The sequence below is a fragment of the Panthera uncia genome, chromosome A2, assembly GCF_023721935.1.
Source record: "Panthera uncia isolate 11264 chromosome A2, Puncia_PCG_1.0, whole genome shotgun sequence".
Taxonomy (NCBI): Eukaryota; Metazoa; Chordata; class Mammalia; order Carnivora; family Felidae; genus Panthera; species Panthera uncia.
In genome coordinates, this window is record NC_064816.1 from 26,934,707 (window position 1) to 26,945,457 (window position 10,751).

Genomic DNA, 10,751 nt, shown 5'->3' on the forward strand with positions numbered 1-10,751 from the left:
GTGGGTAAGGGCTTCACATGGGGGTGAATACAAAAAGGTGAGGGTCATTGGAGGCCATCTTGGAGGCTGGTTACCACTAAGCTCCTGACCCAGCATCTGTAAAATGATGTGATAATGGCCTCACCTCACAAAGTTGGTAGAAAGTCTAAAGAACACCATCCAAAGTGCCTAATATCCAATACTTGATCAATGAATGCCAGGGCTCCTCATTCATTCTATGTGCTTTCTTGGTTCCAGCACTATGTGAGTATGTATATGTGGGTATGTGTGTATATACTTGAACCCCTTTGGATCCCTGATATTCTTCTAAGAATGTTTTTAATTAAAAAGTATTATACAGAATACTACTTAAGCTGAAATACAGCTATCAGAATATTTTAAAACAGATTTGTGATAGAACAACTTGTGTTTATTTATTAAGACACTAAATAATGAATCCTAATAGCAGGTCTAATAGCTCTTTTCAAAGGAGTAATAAGCCAAATGATATTTTGAGTTATTTGCAGTAACTATAAAATGATTAAGCAATACCCACTAGTTCTTTTGGTGACAACATCACAAGCAGTGCCAATGTTACTCTGGTTTTATGCCTACATTCATATTTGAAAGAAATGATAAATTTCAGCTAGAAGTTAGTGTAAATGAAGATGTAATGTTTTTTCCTATCTAAATTCAAAGATCTCATGAACATTCTCCACGGACCCAGTGGCAGTCACTGGACCCTGGAACAAACTCCTAACTGCCCTTATACTTGAAAAGAAAGGAGGAGGGAGGGGATAAGAAAGGTATTTCTAACATTTAATATCCTCTACAAATAAAATAATTTTGTTCCTATTAAACTTCCTACTATATGTAGGAATATCTAATGTCTTCTGTGCATTCTCATTTCAACATGATCACCCCTTGAATTGAACACATACCTGTATAATGCTTTCATTTAAATGGATTTTAATGAATCTTTAGACCTAGATAAATGGATTTACAGAAGTGGTACATTAAAAGGCCATTTTAAGTTTTGGATCCAAAGGACCTTTAATTTATAGCTACAGAAAATATCCATTCTATGGCTCAAAGATCCTTGTGGATTATAAAAGAGGAAACGACTAACAGAAAAGGAATTATTCACCACATTATTAAACATGACAAAAAGCTTCTGAATTGGAGCTTAAAATGGGCTATTTAAGATTCCAGCAATCCCTGGGACTTTGGCAACAAAAATGTTCAAAAGCCTTTTATAGTTGCTGTCAGATTTCTGTAAAGCATTTGAGATTCCTGTGAACTTATTTATATAACAAGCTAAAACCTGAAGCCGACTTGAAAGTCTTTCTATTCTAATTATGTAGAATTGGAAATGCCTAGAAATGATGTTCAGTGTTCTCCCAAGAATATCCTCCTGAAATGGCGGTTTCAGAACTGGGTGTTTAGAACAAGGAATAAGAGTGTAGCTGCTCTGGCTTATTATAAGGAGCAGTTACAGCAGATACACAAACTATAGTTTGGTAAAGTGGTTTCAAAGAACTGCCATTTAGCAATTCTCTCTGCAGCGGCACATTCTCAATGGCTGCTCATATTGTTCCCTCCTGGCCTGCTATAGTGGTTTATTTCTGAAGCTTGATAGTTCATGTGTAATCATGGAGCAAAATAATTCAGGAGATAATGACCCACCAGGATATCAGCTGATTGAGGTTCTTATCACAATACTATTGCTGATGCTCTGTGTGGCTGTCTAAGCGTACTCTTTAACCTCTTACGCTTCAGTATAGCAGGGTGACATCTGCCCCACTGTGCTCACAAGGTATGACAGGAGGAAAGAGGCAGGGCATACCACAAGCTAGGAATACTCAGGACGTACTCCAAAGAAAAATAATACAGGTTTGGGGGGAGGGTCCCACCCTTGGTAGTTTCTAAAACAGTACCTACAGATTCCACCTTCTGAGATTCACACCCTTGTATAATCGCCCCACCTTCTGTGTGTGGGCTTCCCTGGCACAGGAGACACAGGGGTGGGAAGAAGGGGTGGGGCATCGAAAAGGCCTGTTGCACTAAGAACTTCTGAGTCTTAGCAGTCTGCTCCAGGGGCTTCTGGGCGTTGAAGGAGCGCAAACAGGTATAAATGCCTGAAGACACAGATAAATACCCCACTTCCTGATGTGAAGTTAGCTCTGACTTGATCCTGGGGTTCCTGCAGATGTAATTAAGAATACTGAGATGAAATAATCTTGGATTTAGGGTGAGGCTTAATCTAATGAATGGTATTTTCAGAAGAGAACGGGAGGGGGAATGTGGACACAGAGACAAGGAGCAGAAGACAGAGACAGTGAGTGGAGTTAGGGTGCCACAAGCCAAGGTACACCAGAAGCCACCAGAACCTCAAGGGAGCAAAGACGGATTCTCCCCTAAAGTCTTCGGAGGGCATGAGACCCTGCTTGATTTTAGCCTCCAGAACTATGAGAGAGTAAAGTCCAGCTGCTTTAAACCATGAGGTTTTTGATAGTTATGGAAGCCTTAGGGAACTAATACAAGCCCTGCACAACGTCAATGCCCACCAGAGAGGACAGCCACTACTTGAAGCTGTCATGCCTGTCTCCCCAGGTCAGCCACTATTTTGGTCAAGTTAGGACCTAGGTGGTAATGACTGGCCATAAGAACAAGGGCTATAACAGTAATCCAAACACTAACTTCACATCCAAAACAAAATACCTCAAAGTCAATGTTACCCAAACAAAAACAACGTTTTGTCTATAAAGTTAGTGTGAAAAATGTACTTAGAAAGAGTGAGCGTAAACCCAGATGAATAGTATACTACAGTGGAGTATCATCTCCAGATTAGTATAGTGCTAGGCATGAAGCAGACCCTCAACCAGTCAAAGAGTCCTTTCTGCTTCAGACACAAAAGTCAGGGAGCCTGAGAAAATCAGGTGGCTCACCCTAACTTAGATGTCAGCTGCTGTTCACTACTCTGGAGCTTTCTTTTTTTTTCCCCCCCTTAACTTTTAAAATCAAACCTTTATAATAAGTTCTGCCCTAAGAAAACCTGAGAAGACAATTTAAGGGCATATGTTACTCAGGACAAAATGGCGTGGCTCCAGCAAGGTCATTCTATCTGTGACTTGATAATTAGATGTAATTAAGATGCTGGCCAGGACTCCTCACACCATAGCAATCATAAATACCGACTGGTGAAGGCAGGCTATCAAAGGATGAATACTGAACACTATCAGTAAATATATCAAAAGCCTCATGCAAAGCTTTACAATGCAGAAAAAAAAAGTGTGCAACTCTGTTAAATTGCTTTCTCTTATGTAGGTGTCAAATAAAATTAAAAGTGTTTTTTTTGTTTTTTTTTCTTATTGGCTATTTTTCAAATGACTATTATTACATCTTGATAGTCAATTAAAACATTCACCAAACTAGAAGTCTGCTCAAGTATATATGTATAAACAAGCATAAATATATTATAAACTATTGAATTGAAACATTAAAATATTCTCCATAGCAACCCTAAATCAAAGTGATATTTCATTGTGGTTCCCCTGATGCCAATACATATAGTCCATTAAACCCACAGCTTTCAAGGCATAAAAATGCCTTTGAAAACATAAGTAATCCAGAGATGATGTTCAAATACACTATACTATACATCTTTTTTTAAGGTATTATTTCTTTCCCAAGATTACATTTCTATGAGAAAACAGTCTCAATATGATATTAGATCATTAGTTGTAACAGTGGGAAGAGAAATTTTGACCTTGCAAATTCCAATTATTGGGGTTTCTATGCCCATAATAATAGATAACCTATGTCTAATTTGCACTTTTACCAAAAAGCTCAAGTCAAAGACCAGAGAATTTATAAATTATGAAAGTTAAGGAGGAAAGACACAACAGTAAAAAAGGACAAAGATCGTAGTCTTTTACTTCAAAGTCACTAGTCTCCATAGGAATAAAGCAAGCACTCACTGTACCCACTTTCTCTGACAGCAGACAATGCTTAATAAATGTCTGTTAATTCAGAAAGAGGTGAGGAATAGATCTCAAAGTCACCCAACTATATGGTTTCTTTCCAATATTATAGGGCATAAGGGAAGACAGTAAAATATGCCTGCTATTTGGCATTGGGAATGTGGTAGCCCCATGTTTAATGCCATGAAAACCATCCTGGAAGAATATACTTCTCAGCTCCCTTAGGGAAAATCAACAGTGAGCACCAGACTGAGCCACGTTAGATGAAGAGTGATGGGGGGGGTTAAGGGTTCACGAGATATACTTAAAGGTTCAGAAAATGGGCTTTCAGACCACAAAGTTTCACATGAATTAAGGCCTATTGTGTGTTAATTTCCATCAACATGTGATGCAAACAAACAAAATTAGTTCAGAATGTGAACTATGCCTCAGATGATCCCACAGAATTCACAAGAAGGTAAAACCATACCAAATTACACTTCGAAAAGCAATCTCAGCAATACATTCTACCCTGAAACTCCCAATTCCCTTCCAACCAACATTCATTGTGAGCCCTTTTCAACAGCTTTCCATGAGCAAAGCAAATCATACCTTCAGAGGCACAAGAGGTAATCAAAAGTAAGAAATACAAGGACAATTTGGGGTCTCTGCCTTTGTCACTGTCGAAAAGAAATGCTATCAAGTTCCATGCTTTAAAATAACCCATGCAAAACATGCTTGATGAAAACAGATAAATAACATAACAGATGCACTCTTGCATGTCTGAGTATACTTTTGAGATGCCGAAATGCATTTGATGCACTGAAACATGAAACCATCAAATTCTACAGCTGGAAGGACTCTCTGTGCTTCATCACTGCAAAGCCCTCCGGAGGAGCCTCAGTTCCAGCAGACATGAAGAACACAATCAAGGTCACAAGTTAGTTGGCAACAGAAGGTGGATCAGAATACATGATGTAATTTCATTGTACCACACTTCAGATTCTAAGCACCAATGGGCATGAATACAGAAACAATGACTATAGTCATATGCTGTGCCTGAAATAACAATTACAAAAATAAACCTACTGCCCCAGTTAAATTGTTTACCTGTGTGTGTTTTTCTCCCTAAAGAACATTTTTGTTACTGCAGATTCCTCATGTTGCCCATTTGTGGCCACACCCATTCCTTCCTGTCCCACTTCCCTACCCACCCTCAATCACTGGCAATGATTAATCTGTTCTCCCTTCTACACTTTTGTCATTTTAAGAATGTCATATAAACAGAAGCACACAAAATGTAACCTTGTGAAATTGGCTTGTTTTCAGTCAGCATAACTCTCTGGAGATTGATGCAGGATTTTGTGGGTACCAACAGTTCTTTCGAATGCTAAATAATCTCCATCACGTAAAGCACCTCATTTCATATAACCACTCACCTGCTGAAGGACATCTAGGTTTTTAATTTTTTTGTGGCTATTATGAGTAAAGCTGCTATAAGTATTCAAGTATAGGTTTCTGTGTAGATCTAAGTTTACGTTTCTCTGGGTTAAATGTCCCAGAGTGAGAATGTATGGATGTATGGTAGTTGTAGGTTTCGTTTTTAAGAAACTACTAAACTGTTCGCCAGAGTGATTGTGCCATGTCACATTCTCACTAGCAATGTGAAGAAATTTAATTCAACAGAGGAAGAGTAGATTTTTCAGCAAGTTCTGCTGGAGCATTTGGACATTCATAGCCTCCCCCCAGCCAAAGAACCTTGACCTAAACTTCACAACTTGTAAAATATTAATTCAAAATGGATGATGTGACTCTTTTTCTCCATATCCTTGCCAGCATTTAGTGTTGACATTTTTAGTCATTCTGATATGTATGCAGAAATATTTCCTTGTGGATTTAATTTGCATTTTCATTTTGGCTAAAAATGTAGAACATCTTTTCATGTGACTATGTGAAGAAATGTCTTATCCCTATCTTGTGCCCATTCTCTGATTGGATTGTTCGCCATTTTTTTTTTTTTCCTGTTGAGTTTTGAGAGCTCATTATAAATTTGAGGTGATAGTCCTGTGTTGGATGATCTATGTGGCTTGCAAATGTTTTCTCCAAGTTTGTGGCTCATCTTTTCAGCCTCTTAACAGAATGTTTCACATAGAAAAAGTTTTAAATTTTGATCGAGTAGAGCTTATTGATTTTTCCTTTCTGGCTTATACTTTTTGTGTCAAGTCTAACAACTCTGTCTAGACACAGATTCCAAAGATTTTCTCCTTTTTTTTTCCCTAAAAGTTTTATAGTTTTACATTTAAGTCCTTGACACATGGGAATTAATTTTTGTTCGATATGTGAGATTTAGGTCAAGATTTTTTTTTTTTTTTTTTGCTTATAAATATCCAGATAAACTGATCCCCACCTCTTTGTTATTTTCCAAAATTGTTTTAGCTATCTTATTTCCTTTGCCTTTACGTTACATTTCATAATAATCTTGTCTATATCTACAAAAAAATCTTGCAGGGAGTTTTATAGGAATTACATTAAATCTGTGTATCCATTGGGAAGAATTGATAACTTTACTATACTGAGTGTTCTAATACGTGAAAACAGTAGGTTCTTCCATTTACCTAGATATTTGATTTCTTTCATCAGCATTCTGTAGTTTTACTATGATGAGTCTTCTAATACGTGAAAACAGTAGGTCTTTCCACTTATCTAGATACTTGATTTATTTCATCAGCGTTTTATAGTTTTCAACATATAAATCCTGTACATATTCTGATATATTCACTTCCAAGTATTTCATTTTTTTGAGTGCTTGTTAATAGTACTGCATTTTTAATTTGGTGGCCACAGGCCCATTGCTAGTATAAAGAAATACAACTAATGTGTGTATGCTGATCTCATATTTCACAAAATTGTTGAACTCCTCTATTATTTCTGGGAATTTTTTTGGTTGGGGAGGAGGATTGGGGTAGATTCCTTAGGGCTTTCTATGTAGACAATCAATTCATCTACAAATAAAGACATTTTTTATTTCTTTTTCAATTTATCTCTTCCTTTTATTTCTTCTTCTTGCCTTACTGTCCTGTTTAGATCCTCCAATACCATACTGAATACTATGCTGCATAGTGGGAGACTGGCCACTTGTGTCTTATTCCAGTCTTAAGGAGAAGGCATTCTGTCTTTCACCATCAAGTATGATGTTACCTGTATATTTTTTATAGACATTCTTTATGAAATTAAGGTAGTTCCCTTCTTTTGCTAGTATTCTAAGGGTTATTATCATGAATAGGTATTGAATTTTGTCATATGCTTTTTCTGTAGGAATTGATAATATCATGTGATTTTTCATCTTTACCCTATTAACATGCTAGATTACATCATTTCATTTACAAATAAACTCCACTTGGTCACTGTTCAGAATCCTTTTTCTTTTTCTTTATTTTTTATTTATTTTTTAGCATTTATTCATTTGAGAGAGAGAGAGAGAGAGAGAGAGAGAGAGAGAGAGAGAGAGAGAAATAAAGCATGAGCAGGGGAGGGGCAGAGAGAGAGGGAGACACTGAATACGAAGCAGTTTCCAGGCTCTGAGCTGTCAGCACAGAGCCCAACATGGGGCTCGAACTCAAGAACCATGAGATCATGACCTGAGCTGAAATCAGACATTTAACCAACTGAGCCACCCAGGCACCCTCTCTCTTTTTTTTTTTTTTTTTTTAAATCTGTGCATTCTATTTGCTAATATTTCACTAAAAATCTTTACATCTGTATTTATGAAGGATGTTGGTCTGCAGTTTTCTTTCCTCTATTGTTTTGGTATTGAGCAATACCAGCTTCATAAAATGAATAAATAAAGGAACAGCCTTCCTTCATCTGAGAATGTTTTCCTTGCCCCCTTATTCCTGAAGAATATTTTCATGAGACATAGAATTCTGGGTTGGTAATTCTTTCTTTTCAGTGCCTGGTACCACTTCTCCATGGCTGGATTAATGTGGCCTTGTCACAGATGAGTAGTGGTGAGGATCCTAACTCTCCATTAGGCCTCCTCTGATGCCATTCCCTCGAGGAGGAAAGGAGCACTTCTTTATTGCTTGTGGGTAGAAATCCAGGCTCCCCACTTGGAGCCATTACCACAAGTGGCTATGAAAGTCCTAGCTCCATCCTTGGCCTTCTCCAACACTAATCTGGTAAGGAAGTTGGAATGTTTCAGTAGAGCACAGTGAGTGTACAAGTTTAGGCTCCCTACTTGACCTCTGCTGCCGGAAGTGGAGTGGGACTACAGTGTGGGCTTGTTTTTTGTTTGTATGTGGAGTTTGGCTGGAGTAGAGCAGATACTGTCTAGAAGTTACCTGTATTGCTAGACTTCTCCTTTGTTAATCCTTTGGCTAGAGAGAACAGATTTTTGTTAGGACTTTTTTTGGTCTGTGCCTTTGGTGTTTTTTTTTTTTTTTTTTAACGTTTATTTATTTTTGAGACAGAGAGAGACAGAGCATGAATGGGGGAGGGTCAGAGAGAGGGAGACACAGAATCTGAAACAGGCTCCAGGCTCTGAGCTGTCAGCACAGAGCCCGACGCGGGGCTCGAACTTACGGACTGCGAGATCATGACCTGAGCCGAAGTCGGCCGCTTAACCGACTGAGCCGCCCAGGCGCCAAATGTGCCTTTGGTGTTTAAGGGTTGCTGGCTTCTTTATTTCTAGGGCTGGGATATCTAAGGCAAAAATAAAAGCTAAGGAACTCACTACTGTATTGTTTCTTCTGTCTCCAGGTCCCTAACTGGTTGACTTCCTCTCTCCACCTTTCAGAATCTTTTTATGTTTGTGTTATATAATTCCCACAGTTCTTAGTAGTTAATGACAGCAAAAGAGACAAGTACAACTATCCCATCTTCCCAGAAGTGGAAGTCCCTTTACCTTTGTATCCAAATAAATGTTTTTTCTCCTCATTGTTAATTCACCAGATCCTATCATGTCAGAGGATTTAAGACAAAGGAGAGGAAGCAAGAGGCTATCACTACTTTACCCTGGAAAAGGCAAAGGGAGGGACAGAAAACAAGAGAAATAGAGTCAAAAGACTCAAGTGCTAATGGAAGGATTCTCACTTAACAGTCTTGTGACTGAGTCTGTCACTTAAACATTCAACCAATCTTGGTTTCTTTCTGTAAGATGGAGATGATACTTGCCTAGAAGTTCCTCCACAGTTACTGTCAGCACAAGATGACAGAGGATATAGGGAGATATTTTGTCAGTGTTCAGTCATGGTACAAAGAAAAGTCCCATGATTTCATTGTAATGATGAACTTTCTGCCCACTGCCCATTCTGCTTCAACAAAACCTGGTCCTTTCCAATGTTTCCCATTCTTCAGCATGGATCCAGTCACTATTGATAAACTAGTACACGTTAGACACATGCGAAGCATTGGTCTAATAAGAGTATCTTCCCCATTGGTCTAATAAGAGTATCTAAGTCCTGCTGTGGTACTTCTGATATCTCTTAAATCTGTTCACCACACTCCATCAGCCCTAAATTTAGCCCCATTCTCTCTCAACTTTATAATGGCTACCATACTGATTTCCCCAGTTTTAAGTTCTCTATACAGCAGCCAGAATCCCCTGTCTAGTACCCAATTCAGATCTCCCTTGCCCAAGCTAGATTCTGCAGGGTTCCTTAGATCCCTAGACACCATTCTGCTTTCCCTTCTATTAAGAATATAATTTGTTCGTTCATTCAAAACATTGAAATAGTTTGCCCTTGAATGGTTTGTTCTAAAATAAAAATCTAATCTAAAACCATTATTCTAACTCTTTAATAGCTTTATGATCAATACAATAAAAACTAACATCAGTGCTTTAAAATAGGAAAGTAACTCTGACATCTGGCATTACTACTGCTTCATAAGGATAAGAAGAAAAATTGAAAATATATAGCAGATCTAGTATGTTTCACCAGCAGTCTTACATTTATATTACTCAGGAATGGAAGCATCAACCACAACTTGCAAACCCGCACCATGACTCACAAATCAGGTAAGCTGTACCTCAACAGGCTATGTTTACAGACAAAGCTTAAACTCTTACTAGTTCACTCTGAGCCGTGTTCTCTTCAAAGAGTAATAAAACTACCACTCTTGCAGAAACTGTTTAATTGACATGTTCTCACCAATACCTAAGAGTTTCCCATGACAAATTCCAGCCCTCAATGACCTACCCCTTCCCACATTCTTCCTTTTGAGACACCCACACTTCTCCCAGTATGTGCTCACCCTTGCTGTAGCAGGTTAATAAACCTACCCTGGAGATCTGTTGTGTTCCTCATGATCTAGAATCATTAGGCTTTAGCAAAATAAACACCTAGGAAAAGGTACCAAAGAATTCATATCTAACTTTGAACAGTTATTACCTCTTATTGGAGGAGATGGTCTGAGGGGAAAGTAGAGGTGGGATGGGGTGCAGAGTAGCCATAGTGCCTGAATTTTACACAATGAAAATGCATTCGCATATTAACCCCTGTGGTTTGGAAACCATTACAAGCTTAATATAGGTCCTGTCAATGAACTATGAGTAATCTTATAAAAGAAAACAAAATGCTTGCTCTCAGGAGATCATTAAATACCTACATCGACTAAATGTATTTCAAGTGGCTATGATTCAATGTCAGATTGATATTTTTTGCATCTATTTTAATTCCTTTTTAAAAGAAGTATCAGGAGGTTGCAATTAGAAATTAACTGAAGGCCACTTTAAATCAATATGCTGTGGGCATTCAGTGGTATTTTATGTTTTACATTTTGAAGATGCTGGTCAATTTTTTTTTTTTTTTT